This window comes from Aotus nancymaae, unplaced genomic scaffold, assembly GCF_030222135.1.
Source record: "Aotus nancymaae isolate 86718 unplaced genomic scaffold, 86718_ANA_hifiasm-v0.15.2.pri h1tg000059l, whole genome shotgun sequence".
Classification (NCBI taxonomy): Eukaryota; Metazoa; Chordata; class Mammalia; order Primates; family Aotidae; genus Aotus; species Aotus nancymaae.
Window position 1 is genome coordinate 8,165,448 of NW_026988473.1, and position 18,353 is coordinate 8,183,800.

Consider the following 18,353-nt stretch of genomic DNA (forward strand, 5'->3'; position numbering starts at 1 on the left):
GAGTGTGGTTGGGAGTCACTGTTGACAAAGACCAGAATGCACACGAGCTCTCCCCCTGGTCTCAATTCCGAAGTACCAAAGAGACCTTGAGATGGGGGTGGTGTGGGGGGCGGTACCTGCCCCCTTGTGGAGGACATGTGAGTTTTTCCCAAGAACTGAACTTCTGAGTGGGTTAAGGAAGAAGCCAAACCATGATAGGGTTTATGGCTCAGTCCTCCTGCAGTTTGCCAATATTCACCCCAGACAGAGGTGCACAGTTCTGGCTCCTGTCCCCAGACCCTCCTTGGGGCTGTGTCAGCTGCTCCAAACCAGAGAGAAAGAGAGGGCACTTAGAGGCAGAAGTGAGTTTGAATCCTGCTTCTCACTACCTGGGTGACCCTGGGCAAATTAACTTTTAAGAATGTTTCGTCTATAAAGTAGATTACTATGATGATGAAAGAAAGGTAAAGAAAAACTGCAGTTCTCAGTGTTTTACTTTAAGGATCTTATGGACAAATAGAGAAACTGGCTAGACCCAGGATAGAGTTTGTGTCCTTAAAAACCTCGACATGCAACAACTGCCCCTTTAGGAGCAAGGATTTTGTTAGCAGGTGTATTAGTTGAGGATTGCCACAACATGAGTCCACAGACGAAGTGGCTTAACCAACAGAAATGTATTAATATTTTCTCTGTTCTGGAGGCTGAAAGTCCAAGATCAAGGTGCAGCCGCGTTGGTTTCTCCTGAGGCCTCTCTCCGTGGCTTGTGTAATAGCTGGCCGTCTTCCTGCTGGGTCCTCACGTGGTCTTTCCTCTGTACATGCACAGCCCTACCGTCTGTCTCTATATGTCCAAACCTCCTCCTCTTATGAGGACACCTGTCATATTGGACTAGAGTGGACCCCAATGACCTCATTTAACTTTTTTTTTTTTTGAGACGGAGTTTCGCTCTTGTTACCCAGGCTAGAGTGCAATGGCGTGATCTCAGCTCACTGCAACCTCCGCCTCCTGGGTTCAGGCAATTCTGCCTCAGCCTCCTGAGTAGCTGGGACTACAGGCATGCGCCACCATGCCCAGCTAATTTTTTGTATTTTTAGTAGAGACGGGGTTTCACCATGTTGACCAGGATGGTCTTGATCTCTTGACCTTGTGATCCACCCGCCTCGGCCTCCCAAAGTGCTGGGATTACAGGCATGAGCCACCACGCCCGGCCTCATTTAACTTTAATCACCTCTTCTTCAAAGGCCCTGTCTCCAAATACACTCACATGCTGAGGTCCTGGGGGTTAGGGCTTCAGCTTGTGAATTTGGGAGGGGACAGAATTCAGCCCATAACAGGAGGTAAACAGAATCGTGTTGGTGTTTGGAAAGGGGGGGGCCTTTTGGAGAAGACAACAATGGCTAAATAGATAGAAAAAAGGAAGGAGGCCAGGCACAGTGGCTCACACCTGTAATTCCAGCACCTTGGGAGGGTGAAGCAGGCAGATTACCTGAGATCAGGAGTTTGAGACCAGCCTGACCAACATAGTGAAACCCTGTCTCTACTAAAACATTAAAATTAGCTGGATGTGGTGTGTGCCTGTAGTCCCAGCTACTCAGGAGGCTGAGGTGGGAGAATTGCTTGAACCCGGGAGGCAGAGGTTGCAGTGAGCCAAGATGGCACTATTGCACTCCAGCCTGGGCAACAAGAGCGAAACTCTGCTTCAATAATTGAAAATTATCCTTTAACATCTACCACCATAGCATAAGAATTAAACTGACCCCCAGTGACAGGAAACTTTGAAAAGGCGTGTGCCTGAAGAAATATATTGATTGGTATGTTACAAATTACATTTCTTGGTGGGGCGTGATGGCTCAGGCCTGTAATCCCAGCACTTTGGGAGGCTGAAGCAGGTGGATCAGTTGAGGGCAGGAGCTTGAGACTAGCCTGGCCAACATGGTGAAACCCCGTCTCTACTAAAAAAAATACAAAAATTAGCCGGGTGTGGTGGTGGGTGCCTGTAATCCCAGCTACTGAGGCTGAGGCATGAGAATCGCTTGAACCCAGGAGGCGGAGTTGCAGTGAGCTGGGATCACACAACTGCACTCCAGACTGGGTGACAGAGTGAGACACTATCTCAAAAAAATTAACATTTCTCCTATTTTAGATAAAGAGGAAAGAGAAAGGGAAAGGAGAGCAAGGGATGTAAGAAAGAGGGAGAAATAGGAGAGGAAGGAGAGAAAACGTGCAGGTAGGTTCTCAGTCATGTGGAGGCAGCAGCCATGCGTTGACTCTGAAAACTGAAAAAAAAAAAAAAAATAGTGACAGCAAGCTGCTGCCTGTGATCACCTCTCCCAGGGATTTTCACAACGCCTGGGAAGGGAACAGAAAACCCTGTTTTCTCTGACACAAGAATAGATGCTTGATAAATGTTTATTGGATGAATGAGTGAAGGATAATCACCTGAGCCCCATAGTTGCCAAAGCCCCTCTAGTCCCAAACCTAAGCCCACCCTCTGTCCCCTTGCAAGTAAAGAAATGCACCAAGCAGAGCTTCTGCGCAGCCCTCGGCCCGGCACGGCCGGAGCTATCACCGCGCATGCTCTGCAAGCCGCCTCGTGGAAGGTATGCCTTCAACTGCAGGTGCTTGTTTCCCTTGGCACAGCAAGATGTCATTTCCCATTTTTAGAACAATGCTCCAAAGAACGGTCACAAAAACAACCTTAAGAGGGGGTGGTTTTCTTCCTGGCCACTGCTACAGCCCTGTGAAAAAACAACAAAGAGATTTTTATTCAAAACACTGTTTGCATCTCACTGTAAAATCAGAAGACGGTTCGTTAACTTTGTACACACTGAAAGAAGGTCCCGCACTCCCTTCTCGAGCATCTAAACAAATGCTGGCCTGTGGAAGGGATCGATTTAAACGGTCCTGCTGTTGGGTGTCTTTTGGTCTTGCCATGCCTCCCTCTGTGTGGTTTCTATGCGGCAGGCGTGGAAAGGAAGCTTGCAGAAAGCCTGTGTCTGTCCTTTTGGTGCTCCCCATACAAACCTGAGACCAGAAGAGGACAGTGTGTTCCCGGGAACATTTAAGTAACAGAGGAAGGTAGGAACCACCAAAGCACCTGCCGCCTCCAGCCTCAGCCATTAAGAAATCCTTTCATTATCACGGCCAAGCTGACTTTCTCTCTTCCCTTTCCTCTTTCTGATTCATGAACCTGAGCATGAATTGGCTTTGAGACTTCATAGCCCTTCACCTTCCCTCCCCGGCTCCCAGAGCCTACCTACACCTTCTGTCCCGGCCCAGTGCTCCTCTCTGAGTCACACCCAACTCATCCCCATCTGACTTCCGTGAACACGCAGGTTGTCCTCTCATGGGCCTCCTGGCCTGGCCTCTCTCACCTCCCATGTGGGTCTGCATGCCCCTGGCTTCATCTTATACCTCCTGCGCTCAAGAAAGCTCAGCAGCTCCTTTTCCAACAGAAACAAATCTAGTTTTCGGGCAGGGCGCAATGGCTCACGCCTGTAATCCCAGCACTGTGGGAGGCCGAGGCAGGCAGATCACCTAAGGTCAGGAGTTCAAGAGTAGGCTGGCCAACATGGTGAAACCCTGCCTCTACTAAAAAAAAAAAAAAAAAAATACAAAAATTAGCCAGGCATGGTGGCACACACCTGTAATCCCAGCTACCCAGGGGGCTGAGGCAGGAGAATCACTTGAACCCGGGAGGCAAAATTTGCACAGTGATCCACGGTCCTGCCACTGCACTACAGCCTGGACAACAGAGCAAGATTGTCCCCCAAAAAAAAAAAAAAATCCAGCTTTCCTAATGGGACCTCACCTGGAACCAGGCCTCCTTTCCTGCTTTATCTTCCACTAGTCCCTACACAAGTCTCAAGCACCAACCAAAATCACCTGCTCACCCTTCCCAGACTTCAGCTTGGCTCCCAGGAACTACCTCCCGCCCTCCCTCTAATTGAGAATGACCTTCCTGGTTCTCTATCTGTGACTAAATCTTACCCGGTTTTGAAGACTCACCCAAATCATACCCTCCATCTGACCACCCTAGTTCAAAACGCCCTCCTTTTCTTGCTGAAGCGCTGAAATGCAGACCCATTTATTCACTATATGTTACACTTTGTGAAGAAACCATTCACATAACTTCCAAATGTGTGTTGAATCATTTAGAGAGGAAAGGTGCTAAGCCTCTTTAACAGGCTTAGAAGGAATCAGGCCAAAGTGAAAGAAAGTGAAAGCTTTATTTATTTATTTATATATTTATATTTTTAAGAGATGGGGTCTTACTATGTTGCTCAGGCTGGTCTTGAACTCCTGGACTCAAGCAATCCTCCTGCCTCGGCCTCCCAAAGTGCTGGGATTACAGGCTGGCTGCACCCAGCTGGCTTTGATGGTTCTACGCTACCCTTTATTGCACACTTGCTATGAACCTGTCGCTGAGCTGGGCACTTCTTATATATGACTGCACTTAACTCTCACTGTGAGATTAGAAGGGAAGTACCACTGTCACTTTTCACAGACCAGGAAACAAAGGCTTTGAGAGTTAAATAATTACCCAAGAGCTTCACTGTTTAAAAGGATCAGAGCTGGAGCTCAAGCCTGGCTCACAATATTGACAGCTCTAGCCCATCCCCTTTCATTCTCAGAGAATTCACAACACAGAACAGTGGGGTGGGGAGGAAGCTGCGGGCTCTTTTCCTGATTGGAACAAATTCATGGAAAGGGTTCATAAAGGGGCTGGGTTTCCCAGTCCATGTTTTTGTTTGGAAGAAGGTAGGGGAACTTGGGGCTCACACAAAGAAGTTCTCTTTAAAGAATGGTGTCGACAACAGCTGATGCCCTGGGGGAGTAGCAGGCACCACAGAGAGCTTTGATGCTGCACCACGATTCACGCTCCAGATCCCAAGCCAAGTGGCAACAGCGCAGAATATGGTGTTCAAGTCCTGATTCCTACACTTACCAGCTGTGATACTCAGACAAGCTATTTTCCCTCTCTAAGCCTCAGTTTCCTCCTCTGTAACAAAAAAACAATGTCTTTTGTTTGACAGGTGGTTTAGACGGATTAAGGCAAATAATCTCTATAAAGCAACTGGGTGTATATTGGTTGTTCCATAAATTATTATTGTTATTTCTTCTCTTGGAAATGCGAATCTGCATTTCTCTTCATGTTTTAAAAATAGAAGTGCAACATACATTCATCAGAGTACATAAGGTGCAGTAATTTTAAATGGACAGCTTGATAATCATTTACATATATAGGGATTTCTATAACCACCACCCCAGGCCACATAAGGAATATTTCCAGCGCTGCAAAAGGTTCCCTCATGCACCTTCCCAATCCATATCCCCACCAGACAGAACCATGATTTGACTCATCATAGATCAGCTTTGCCTCTTTTTGAACTTTATATTAATGGAATCAGAGCCTGTAATCTTTTCATCATCGCCTAGTACTCTTATATGAATAGACCACCAATTTATTTCTCCAATCTTCTGTTGATGGGAATTTGGAGTGTTTTAGGTTTGGAGAAACTCCTTTGAACATTCTTGTATATATGTTATCATCAGCACAGGCACTCAGATCCCTTAGGTTTTTCCTGCTTTGTATTGTTTTGAGACGGAGTCTTGCCCTGTCGCCCAGGCTGGAGTGCAGTGGCGGGATCTTGGCTCACCGCAACCTCCTCCTCCTGGGTTCAAGCAATTCTCCTGCCTAAGCCTCCTGAGTAGCTGGGATTACAGGCACCTGCCACCATACCTGGCTAATTTTTGCATTTTTAGTAGAGACAGGGTTTTACCGTGTTTGTCAGGCTGGTCTTGAACTCTTGACCTCAGGTGATACTCCTGCCTTGGCCTCCCAAAGTGCTGGGGTTACACACATGAGCCACCACACCTGGCCTCTTTTTCTCATTTTTTTATTGGGTCACTTTTATTTTTCTTATTGATCTGCAGTACTGCAAATATTCTGGAAACCAATACTTTATCAGATACATGTATTGCAGATATATATCTTCTCCAAGTCCGAAGCTTGCCTTTTCATTTTTTTAATGGTGCCCTTGGATGAAGAGAGGATTTAATTTTGATAAAGTCCAATTCATCAATTTTTCTTCTGTGGTTAGTGCTGTTTGCATTCTGTTTTAGAAATGTTTGCCCATCCCTAAGGCCATGGAGACATTCTCTGGGTTCTCTATTCATTTATTTAGTCTTGCTTTATGTGGCATCTTCCTCTAGAGTGGAGACAACTGATTTGCTGTGATTCCAGTGAGGAGCAAAGATCTCATAGAGAAACTAATCATGACCGGCTCACATGCTAATGCTCGTATGATAATGACTTCCTGGGCCTTTGGACTACGCAGCCTGCCATCCTGAGGCTGTTGTGTGGCATCAACAGGTACCACTGCAGACCTGGCTGCATTGCTGAAATCCCATAGGAGGGGTCCTTAAGAGAGGCGGCATCTTCCAAAGTGAACCAGGAAGGAGAGGGGAGGATACCCGTCCCTCTCAATTTCCCCAGTTTCCTCATCTGTAAAGTGAGTGCTGGTTTGTACTCTAAGGTCAGCAGCTTAAACTCAACCAGCCCAGCTGTGATCACTTTGCAAACCCATCCTTCCCTATCCAGGCAACTTTTCCCAGTCTCCTTCATCAACCCTTTTCCTGCGCATTTTGTTTCTCCCTAAATGTTCCTTTTCATTGTCATTTGTGTAACCATTGATTATTTGTAGGGCATTTGTGCGTTTGTCTTTCTTTTTGGTTTGTTTTGGATTCTTTTTTTTTTTTTTTTTGAGATGGAGTCTCACTCTGGTACCCAGGTTGGAGTGCACTGGCATGATCTGGACACTGCAACCTCCACCTCCCGGGTTCAAGTGATTCTCCTGCCTCAGCCTCCAGAGTAGCTGGGACGACAGGCATGCACCATCATGCCTGACTAATTCTTGCATTTTTAGTAAAGACAAGGTTTTGCCATGTTAGTCAGGCTGGTCTCAAACTCCTGATGTCAAGTGATCCACCCACCTCAGCCTCCCAAAATGCTAGGCTTACAGGCGTGAGCCACTGTGCCCGACCGCATTTGTCTTTTAAGCCTCTCCTCTCTTCTGTCTTTCCTTCCCGAAAACAGGATTTCTCCACCTTGACCCTATTCACATTTTGGACTGGACAGCTCCTTGCCACGGAGCTGTCCTGTGTGTGGCCTGATGCACAGCTACTGTGATTTCTCTCCTCCTTTCCACCTCTCCACTCACTGCCCGTCAAGAGGCCCAAGGGAAAAGTGAGGGGATGGCCGGGAGGTAGAATTGGAGCTTTCTCCAGCTCACAGGGGCCTTAGATATTAGTGCAACCCCCTCATTTTACGATGAGGAAACGATGCTGAGAGAGGGAGGGAGAGGAGGTGTCAGAGCCGAAAATGTGGGGGAAGAAGTGCCAGGCCAAACAGGAAGTCCAAATTCCAAGGCCTGAGGCAGAGTTTCCAGTCCCACCAAGGAACCTGGGATTGCTTCCCACAGCTCCTTCCTTCCTCCCTCCCTCCCACGAGCCCCATTCCAAAAACAACCCATGGCTGGCCAGAGGGAATGGCAGACACAGATCCCACGATCTCCCAGCAGTGCACACCAGGGTCCGTTCCTGGGAGCCCATTTCTGAGCCTTTAGTGGACAGAGATGGCCACCGATTGCGGTGGGGATATTTCACGATGACGCATGTCATAATCACATCTTAGTTTAACCCTATAATCATGAGGGAAGCGAGGCTCATGCTACCTGGTCACACCTGACCCAATGGAGAAGTCAGGGAGCAACGGAGACCTGCAGAGAGCCAGAGGGAGCCCAGCAGTGTCCGTCCCAGCCCCGTCTCCACAAAGGCAGATCTCAAGTGATCCACCCACCTTGGCCTCCCAAAGTGCTGGGATTACAGGTGTGAGCCACTGAGCCTGGCCTCAAAAATAAATAAATATATGAGTAAATCAATCCTCAAGGAGCTCAGTTTTCACCCTCACCTCGCCCTCTGAAGGAGCCACTATCGTCCTCCCCTGTTAGAGATGCTGTTATAGAGCCAGCAAGCCCTTGGTCAGGCAGCAGGGGGGGTCTCCCCAGCAACTTTGATGGGGTCACAAGTCAGTGCAAATCACCCTACTCCTCAACAACATCAAGCTCACCCTCAACATCTCCATCAGGCACGCATGGAGCCCCTATCGTAGAGAAAGATTTATACACCAGGATCTTAGACAGAGCACTGGGTGGTGCTCGAGATTATATCCAAGGGACAGAATGCCTGCTTTTAACAGTTCCGTCTGTACTTATTTCAATGTCTGTCAGCAAAATGCTGGGTTTCATTTACACCAGTGGCATAAAGGTTTCTTTTTCATTAAATGATTAAGGTTTTCAAAATAAATCTCTTTAGGGCCGGCCACGGTAGCTCAAACCTGTAATCCCAGCACTTCGTGGGAGGCTGAAGCAGGCAGATTGCCTGAGCCCAGGAATTCAAGACCAGCTTAGGCAATATGACAAAACCCCATCTCTATGAAAAATACAAAAATTAGCCAGGCATGGTGGTGTGTGCCTGTAGTCCCAGCTACTTGGGAGGCTGAGATAGGATCACCTGAAACCAGGAGGTCGAGGCTGTGGTGAGCTGTGATTGTGTCACTGCACTCCAGCCTGGGAGACAGAGTGAGACCCTATCTCAAAAATAAATAAATAAATAAATAAATAAATAAATAAATAAACAAACAAACAAATAAATCTCTTTAAAGAAAAATATTTGACCAGGTGCACTGGCAGATGCCTGTAATCCCGGCACTTTGGGAGACTGAGGCAGGCAGATCACCTGACGTTGGGAGTTTGAGACCAGCCTGGCCAACATGGTGAAACCATGTCTCTGCTAAAAATACAAAATTAACCGGGTATGGTGGCGTACACCTGTAGTCCCCAGCTAATTGGGAGGCCGAGACAGGAGAATTGCTTGACCTGGGAGGCAGAGGCTGTAGCAAGCAGAGATGGTGTCACTGCACTCCAGCCTGGGTGAGACAGAGTGAGACTCCATCTCAGAAAACAAAACAAAACAAAACAAAACAAAACAAAACAAAACAAAACACCCAGGAAAATATTAAACAAATAGTAGTGAGGATGGCATGTGGGTGAGGATGCACCTGGGTGACCTAAGCCTGGGAGACCTGGCTTGGGCTTTGCACATCTTGAAGACAGCTGACCCTGCTGGGGCCTCTTGGGGCTGTGCAGCCCCTCGCCCACCCTCCCAGCTGCCACGCCCAGAGCATCTTCCTCGATACAACCCCAGAGACTTGAAGGTCATCGTCTAATGCCCCTTAACCTCACTCGGCCCTTTATGCATGTGGGTTTCTCACCCTGGGTTCACTCTGCTTCTGGTGATGAAAGGGGAACCCAGAAAGGCTGATAAATTACTGAAATCTACAAATAGAAGGCCAAGTATGAAGACAGCAAGGAATGAGGAAACCCCACCCCGTTCCTTGGACTCAGTCCTGGGCCTCCTGCCCCTGGCCAGCCTTCCGAGGCACCGGCTATAGAAATGTCAGCCTGGGTCCTCTGCTGAGGGTCCTCTCAGGCGTGGTCTGAGTGGGACCTGCCAGGCAGCACTTTCAAGAGGCCGACACCGTCCCCCTCCTGTTGGGGGCGTGGTGGCACAGAGTGGCCTCTTGGCTCCAGATGTGGGTCCTACAGAGAGTTCTGGAGTTCTACGGCCCCCTTCACCCACCCAGCCTCATGAGAACCCTGGTGATAACACAAAAGACTATTCTTCGCTGGCAGATAGGGGAAATTTAAAGACAATACTCATAAGTGAGATGGGGGGAGTTGTTCTCTGCACTAGGACTCAAACCAGCCACCATACCCCACTGTCAGAGGAGCTCCTCAGAGGCTGGAATCAAATGCCACTGGCCCTGCGAGTGCCTGGCCTCTGCCACAGCTGGGTGGGTGCCCAGCCAAGGAAGTCTGCGCCCCATCATTCAAGGCGCTGTTCTCCCTTAGAAGAGGATCTCGAAAGCAGAAGGAAATTAGAAACAACTGCACAATGAATGCCAGATTCTGCTTTCTCTGCTCTGGCTGCCAGGAGATTAGGCAGGGCTGGCTGACAGCGTGACTCGCCTGGCAGCTGCTCGGCCTCCAGGATGTCCTTGCCATGGGGAAGCGTGGGTTCCGCTGACCTTGCTAGCTCTCTACTTATTTCCACAGTGTCAGCTTTCTTTCTCCTGCTAGATGCTGATTCCTTGAGGGCAGAGTCACCTCTGACGCCCCTTTCCCATGGGGAACAGCCCGCATGCGCCATGGGCACTCCGGGTGTGTCGGTTGATTGGCTGATTTCATCTGGGCAGATGTGATGGGACAAGGGTGGTGACCCTGTGCCAGATACTTTCCTAAACAGGTATAAGCTCACCAAATTCTGGAGCCTTCCCGTGAGGGAGAAACAATCTTTAATCTCATTTTGGAGATGATGAAGGCAAGTCCAGGCTGCCTAGCAAAGGGGCGGGAGCGATCTGATGGAAGCAGCTTTGCTGGGACCAGATGACTCTGCTCCTCGCCTGTTACCAATACTACCTCCTCCAACAACGTGGGAGACGTGCACGGAGCCCTCCTTCGGTCACGGTCATACCCCATGTGCTAGATGAATAAAGAGGTGGCCTAAAAGGAAACATGGCTCCCTCCAAACTCTCCCTGGGAGACGGCAATGACAGGGACATGACGGAGCTTCCAAGAAGGAGACACACAGAGCTAGTGTCAATCAAAGCAACCAGGCTTCTGAACATTCCCACTAAGAACTTTTGCTTTCGAAGGCATTATTATTATTTTTTTTGGTTGGGGCTACTATTCATTTTAACAATGTTACTATTATTTTTTTCTTTCACTGTTGTTGTTTCTGAGATGAAGTTTCACTCTTGTTGCCCAGGTTGGAGTGCAATGGGGCAATCTCAGTGCACCACAACCTCTGTCTTTCAGGTTCAAGCGATTCTCCTGCCTCAGCCTCCCGAGTAGCTGGGATTACAGGTATGCGCCACCACACCCGGCTAATTTTGTATTTTTAGTAGAAGATGGGGTTTCTCCATGTTGGTCAGGCTGGTCTCAAACTCCCAACCTCTGGTGATCTGCCTGCCTTGGCCTCCCAAAGTGCTGGGATTATAGGCGTGAGCCACTGCACCTGGCCCATGATGTCGTTTTATGCCTCCTACGTAAGTGCACACAAGCTTTACATGTTGTGGAATACTGAGCTCATATATCTTGTCAAACTTCTGTTTGCTTTTTGCTGCATCCATAGCTATGATCTGAATAAACAGAGGAGAAAGGTTTGGCTCCCAACCCTACTCCCTGGGCCCCATGCCATCATTCCCAAAACAAAGGAGGAAAGATGCCAGAATTGAGTGACCAGGGGTAACGGTGAAGAAAAACCACATCCCGGCTGGGCACTGTGGCTCAGGCCTGTAATCCCAGCACTTTGGGAGGCTGAATGGGGAGGATCACTTGAGCACAGAAGGTCGAGGCTATAGTGAGCCATGATTGCACCACTGCACTCCAGCCTGAGTGACAGAGCAAGATCCTGTCTCAAAAAACAAACAGGCCGAGGCAGGCAGATCACCTAAGGTTAGGAGTTCCAGACCAGCCTGACCAATGTAGTGAAACCCAGTTTCTACCGAAAATACGAAGTTAGCTGGGTGTGGGGGTGTGTGTCTGTGGTCCCACCTACTTGGGACGCTGAGGCAGGAGAATCGCTTGAACTCAGGAGGTGGGGGTTGCAGTGAGCCAAGATCGGGTCATTGCACTCCGGTTTGGGTGACAGAGCAAGACAAACAAACAAACCAATAAACACATAAACCAAAACAAAAATATCATCCTGTTTCGGGAATCAGGAGGTCAGAGAGACTAATGGGTGGATGACAGGTTTACTACTTAAGACTACATATGACTTTGCTAGGTGGTCCAGATGACCACTATCTGGGTTGCAAGCAGAGCTTATCTCATGTCTTTCACTATGATATTGGGATGGCTGTAATCCAGGCTGCTCAGACCTGTCTCCTGAACTTTTGCTGTGCTGCCCAGATGAAAAACAAGAACATTCAGTTATCAGCTACAGAGAACAAGAATACATGAATCTATAAACTTAGAAAACTTGCAAAGCAGGATACAATTCCTTGCGGAGGGGGATTCAGGGAAGTCTTACTTATACTACAGGAAAGAAGGAAAATTTGTTTTTCTGCTCTCATTTTCTACTTCATTTCCTCCTTTTGATGCTTTTCTATAAATGAGGTTTAATAGAAAGCATCACTGTTATTTAATTCTTCACAGAGGGTTTGTTCCTTAGTTGGCAGGGGTGGAAACTTAGTTAAAGCCATTGACTGAGCAGTAGTCTGTTTGGTTACTAGAGCTTCCATGGACATAGGCTAATTTTTGGATTTCTGCAGTTATATCTTCGATGACCTTTCTATTGTCATCGATCTCTAGGCAACAACTGGTTAGGTTAAATTTTTGACGTATCTCTTCTTCCTGGGCTAGGAGTTAATCTAAGTCCAGTCTATTTTGATAGATGGCATTTCGCGTTTTTGTAGCTTGCCAGGAAAGCGGATTTAAGGCTCTTGTTGTGTCATTAGTAGTGATTTCAAGTGCTGCCTGTGATTTTGTGATGCTATTGAGCATATATGGGGTGCGGTATCCTCATAGTCTATCTTCTGTCTGGGTGGCTGGGCCATAATATTGAATTATTCTGGGGGCCATTCACTGTCTTTCCAGTCCTTTATGGTTTCACCTTTTTTAGTTCTTTGCTTAGTTTCATCATAGATGGGGCACTTTAAGGCCTCTCCTTGCTTTAGAGGAATTAGAAAGAAAGACGGCTTAATTGTGCTTAGTACACAGGTTCTTGTCCATTTGGCTGGCAGTTGTTGATATACCTGTAGTTCACAGATCTAACAAAGGCTAGAGGGTGCCTGCCAGGTATTTGGCACTTCCAGTTGCATTATTTTTCTTTCTTTCTTTCTTCTTTTTGAGACAGAGTCTTGCTCTGTCACCAGGCTGGAGTGCAGTGGCGTGATCTCGGCTCACTGCAACCTCTGCTTCCTGGGTTCAAGCAATTTTCCTGCCTCAGCCTCCTGAGTAGCTGGGACTACAGGTGTGTGCCACCACGCCCAGCTAATTTTTGTATTTTTAGTAGAGATAGGGTTTTACCATGTTGGCCAGGATGGTCTTGATCTCTTGACCTTTTGATCCGCCTACCTCAGCCTCCCAAAGTGGTGGGATTACAGGTGTGCGCCACTGCGCCCAGCCCGCAGAATTGTTTTTCCTGCCTCACCATAAAGTTTTCTTTACTGTCTCATTGTAGTATTGTTGTCCTAGGCAAGTTAATTCTCCTACTGGGTTTGTGAAGGTGTTTCCTTAGCGAGCAATGCAGAACCTCCTGATTATAGAGGTTTTTAAGAGCCAGATGCTCAGATTTGCAAGCTCAGGTTTGGGGGATGAGACAATTAGAGTGAAATTATCTTCCAGCACTAATTGTCTTGCTTCCTATGGCCACTGGCTTCCTATGTTGTTTCCTCTGCAACCGTAGCCTGAGGAGACACTTAGGCTACTGGCAACGTTTTCAGCTAATTGAGCAAATAGCTTCCTACTCAGGGGAGGGCTCAGGCAGCTCCTGTTCAGTATGCTTATAAAATGACTTGAAAACTTGAAATTGGCTTTCAGCTCAGGGGAGGCCAAGGTGCAGCTTTCTTGGGTTGTCCTGAATCCGGGTTCATCCGACACCAGCCCCCTCCACCATGCTGCCGAAGTTCGACCCCAATGATATCAAAGTCATATTCTGAGGTGCATCAGGGGTGAAGTTGGTGTCACTTCTCTGGCCCCAAGATTGGCCCCCTGGGTCTGTCTCCAAAAAAGGTTGGTGATGACATTGCCAAGGCAACAGGTGACTGGAAGGGCCTGAGGATTACAGTGAAACTGACCATTCAGAACAGACAGGCCCAGATTGAGGTGGTGCCTTCTGCCTCTGCCCTGATCATCAAAGCCCTCAATGAATCACCAAGAGACAGAAAGAAACAGAAAAACAAACACAGTGGGAATATCACTTTTGATGAGATTGTCAACATTGCTCAACAGATGCAGCACTGATCTTTAGCCAGAGAACTCTTTAGAACCATTAAAGAGATCCTGGGGACTCCCCAGTCTGTGGGCTGTAATGTTGACGGCCGCACCCTCATGACATCATAGATGACATCAACAGTGGTGCTGTGGATTGCCCAGCTAGTTAAGAAGCACAAAGGAAAATATTTCAATAAAGGAGCATTTGACCAAAAAAAAAAAACAAAACCCAAAAACCAAAAAACATAAAACTCGAACTTGTTGGGCCGGATGGGTTCGAGTCTTTTTGATAATATACAGTGGAACTGCAAAGCTTGTTCCTGTTCCGTCACTATCTAATGTCACGGGGTGTCCTGTGGTCTAAAAGGGTAGATCTGGCCTTAAGATGGTGAAATGTAAAGGACTGCATGTTTTTGTTTTACAATTGGGTTTCGTTGACATGCTGGTAAGCATGGCTGCCATTCCTGGAAAATGGGGTTGAAACCCAGTAGACCGTAGGATGCAGTTTGGACACCTGGGCTTTGAGTCCTCTGTTAGATGCTTGGGACTGTTACTGCTGAGTCTGTCTTGTGTTAAGCTTCCACAGGAGACTTTCAGACTACTTAGGCTATCGAGGTATGCAGCCTGGCAAACATCCAACTACAAGGAAACAGGCCTTTTGTAGAAGGAAAAGCCTTTTTTAGTTTGAGTTAGAAGTTTCCCTTCTTTTCCTTCCTTTGATTCTACACATATCTTAAACCAGGTCTCATGGGGTGAGGTCTTAGGATCATAGCATATATAAGGTTGGTTATTTCCTGGGTCACAAACTGAGTAGGTTGTGAGATTGCAGGTGTAAGTTCTTAAGCTGGTCTTATGCACTCATAGTAAGTGTGGTGTAGCAGAGTCTGGGTTACGGTGCCTCCTGACCGCATAGTGTGAGTGCAGTAGGAGTTATATGTTAACTTCTCTTCCTGGGTCCACAAGGGGCGTGGTTTCAAAGGCTTCCCAGAGCCATGCCTCCATCCACCTCCCCATCTGGGAACCTAGAGTTCTTTGTCTAACTTTCCTGCACGCAGGCTAGGTAAAATTTCAGGTGTGCTCCTTTGTTTAAAAAGACTGCCAAAAGCCCTGGAAGGAGAGGCTCTCTTGTGGGCCCCAAGCAACCAATCTGGGATCAGTGAAAGTTTGAAAGAACTCCTCTCATTGGACAAGAACATGAATGGAGTGGGAATAACTTCAAAGTTAAAACCTCTCTACTCCCTTACCTATGGGGACTCCATCTCTGGATCCCCTCCCACGACAGTGTGGGAGCTCATTCTCTCTCTATTTCTCTTTCTCTCTCCTGCCTAATAACTCATTTTCTGCAAAACTCTTTGGGTCCGATATTAACTTGAATGAGCTCACTGCACCACCAGGGCCCTCTCCCCATTCTTGGGTGAGTGAAAGCCCAAAAACCTCGGGCACATCCCATTGGGGGAGGGAGCCGACCCTCCCCCACGTCCTGCAAACCCAGTTACAAGAGCATTCTTCTATGGGCCTTTCACCTGACACAGATAAGAGGAGCAGAAACAAAGTAAAGAACAGCATAATTATATCCAGGAGGGGCAACTGGGTTGCATCATTTGAATTCCAGTGTGGGTCTGCCTCTGGAAACTGGTTTTGGGTGTGTGCCTGGACATTCTCTGTGTCCTCTGGTGCATTGCTCTCTAGCCAGTGCAGGGCTGGCTGAGCTACTTACTTTTCAGGGCTCCTCAGTGTTAAGCAGTGTCAGGAGGAGATGTTTGCAATCTGGATAGTTTGGATTGTGTTTGAAAATGGACTGCATCAGATCTGTGAGTGCCTGGGGCTTCTCCCTGTAGCAAGGAGTGTGGTGTTTCCAGTTTAGGAGATCAGTGGTTGAAAAAGGTTGGTAAACAAAAGTTAGTTGTCCCCCTTGGATCTGGCCCTGATCATCACAACAGATAGGTCCTCACGTTTCTCAGAGGGGCATCTGCATAGGTCTGATGTGGCCAGATAGAAGGTTGCCTACTTGATCATCCTGACTTTCTTCTCTGACTTCCTGGGGCAGGGGTTCAGATTCCACTCTTTGGGGTGTAGCCTGGGGTGCGTCACTATCTGAGCCTGGCTCCTCAGGGGCTGGCTGGGCCTGTCTTGGTAAAAGCGGGTAGATTGGTGCATAGGGAGGAGGGAGTCCTGTCTCCTCTGGTGGTTACAGCAAAACTGATTTTTCCTGTAACTTCATGTTTTTCCCTGCAGCTGACAAGGGAGCTGAATTCTCTTTCACTTTCAACTCAGCTCGAGTTACAAGTGTTTGCAAGAAGTTGCCAGCCAGGGCTGCAGCAAAGCAGGTCGAGTTTGAACTGTATTCAGCCATGAGTCACTATAAGGAAACTGGTCTGGATGCCCTGGCTGTTCTCTGACCCTGGTCACCACACTAAATATGCAGTCAATTGTTTCCCTATCTATAGTTCCCTCGGCCGGCCATCTGACACTAAAAGAGGACCATTCTGTTTCACAGAGTTCTTAACTTCTGGGGACTCAGCTTGACCTTATAATCCTCTGAATAGCCTTTCTTAAAGTTCTTTAACATACATCCCAGTGGGGTGGATTTCGACGAATTTCCTCCTATTTACCGCAGAACACACACACACACTCACACACACACGCACCTGTCCTTCTGCTTCGAGCTAACTAGACTGGCTCCCTTTTGGGAGTTTTCAGATGCCGTTTAGCATTCGAGGGTTTGATTGAAACTGGCACCCACAATCACTAAATTGTGGGGGGTCTCCCTAAGCTGTGTGTGATTCACCCCAGTCCCAGTCAGTCCCACACTCCTCTCAGAGCATATAGTCTATGCTAAGGGACCTGCGGCCTCCACACATCTCTCCCCTATGTTGGTCCTTTGTGGAACTGCCTCTTTCACTCACTTTCACACACTTCCCCACTCCAATTCCCCTGGTTGGGATGTAGGTTTCTTCTGACTTTGCGAGCCGCTCTCACGTCCTAGGTCAGATTACTAGGTACACTTTGGGCATTATCAGGCTCCCCTTCTGTCCTTATGGGACAGGTCCTGCCTCGGGCCCTAAACCTTACTGTGGTCTTATAGTGCGTTGTCATTATAGGTGACCTGGAATCATCCTGTCACCTTTTAGGTTCTGTTGCGCTGTCAGGGAGGAGCACTGGGGCATGGGAAAGCCAATCTCCTCTCCAGGTTAAAGTTCTCCTGATGGTGCACCTAGGGTCACAGGTCTCCCCTGGCCTAGGCTCCAAGCCCACAGGCAAAGGAGACAGTAAACCTGTCGTCGCCTCTCCTGGCTGGATCACCAACATATGTTGTGGTAATCAGGAGATCGGAGAGACTAATGGGTGGAACAGGAGGATTTTTAATTCAATTTGTTAATGTGTGCACCGCCTCCTTGGATTCACATCTAAAAGACTTTTGTCTTTGTTCACATTGAACAAAGACAAAACTTGATTTTTATACATGAAACATGGAAGCAGAACAAAGTCAGTTTATAAAAAATGACAGGTTTACAACTTAAGCTTACATATGACTTATGCTATATGGTCCAGATGACTGCTATCTGGGTTGCAAGCACAGTTTATCTCACGTCTTTCACTATGACATCTGGGTGGCTGTAATCCAGCCTGCTCAGAACTGTCTCCTGACCTTTTGCTGTGCTGCTCAGATGAAAAACAAGTTCAGTTATCAGCTACAGAGAACAAGAATACATGAATCTATAAACTTACAAAACTTGCAAAGCAGGATACAATTCCTTGAGGAGGGTGATTCAGGGAAGTCTTACTTACACTTCAGGAAAGAAGGAAAATTTGTTTTTCTGCTCTTATTTTCTACTTCAATTCTATTCTGGGTGGTACTGAACAGGGGCAGGCTCCCCAGTGAGGAATGGAAGAGGGGCAGGAAGGCATTTGATTAATTTCCTATAAGGAACCAGTACATTTTGTAACTATAGGCAGGGAAGGGAGGAGAAGAGCTGCTAACCCACCCCCCTGCAGATGAGGTCACAGGCTCGGAGGACGCCAATGAAGCCCAGCTTGTAAGTGCTTGAGCAGGACCTGAACCTGCAACCTGAAACTCAAGCCCTCTCTCCCCAGCTCAGGGCTCTCCCCCTCCACCTGGCTGCCCACCTGACTCTGCAGGATCTGGTGGCTCTGTGCTGTTTGTTAAGTGACCTGCGCCTTCTGGATTGCATCCCATAATAGCCACACCCATGACTATGAACTAGGCTGTTCCATTCAGCCAAACAAGAAAACCCAAAGAGTGGGTTTTGTCCTGGGACTTCTCAGGGTACAACCACACAGATGTGATCTGGG

At 47.8% G+C, this 18,353-nt stretch overlaps 1 pseudogene; it reads left to right on the forward strand.

Moving 5' to 3' along the window:
- Nucleotides 1-13,705: 13,705 nt before the first annotated feature.
- Nucleotides 13,706-14,289, forward strand: LOC105718569 (large ribosomal subunit protein uL11-like; annotated as a pseudogene).
- Nucleotides 14,290-18,353: the final 4,064 nt, after the last annotated feature.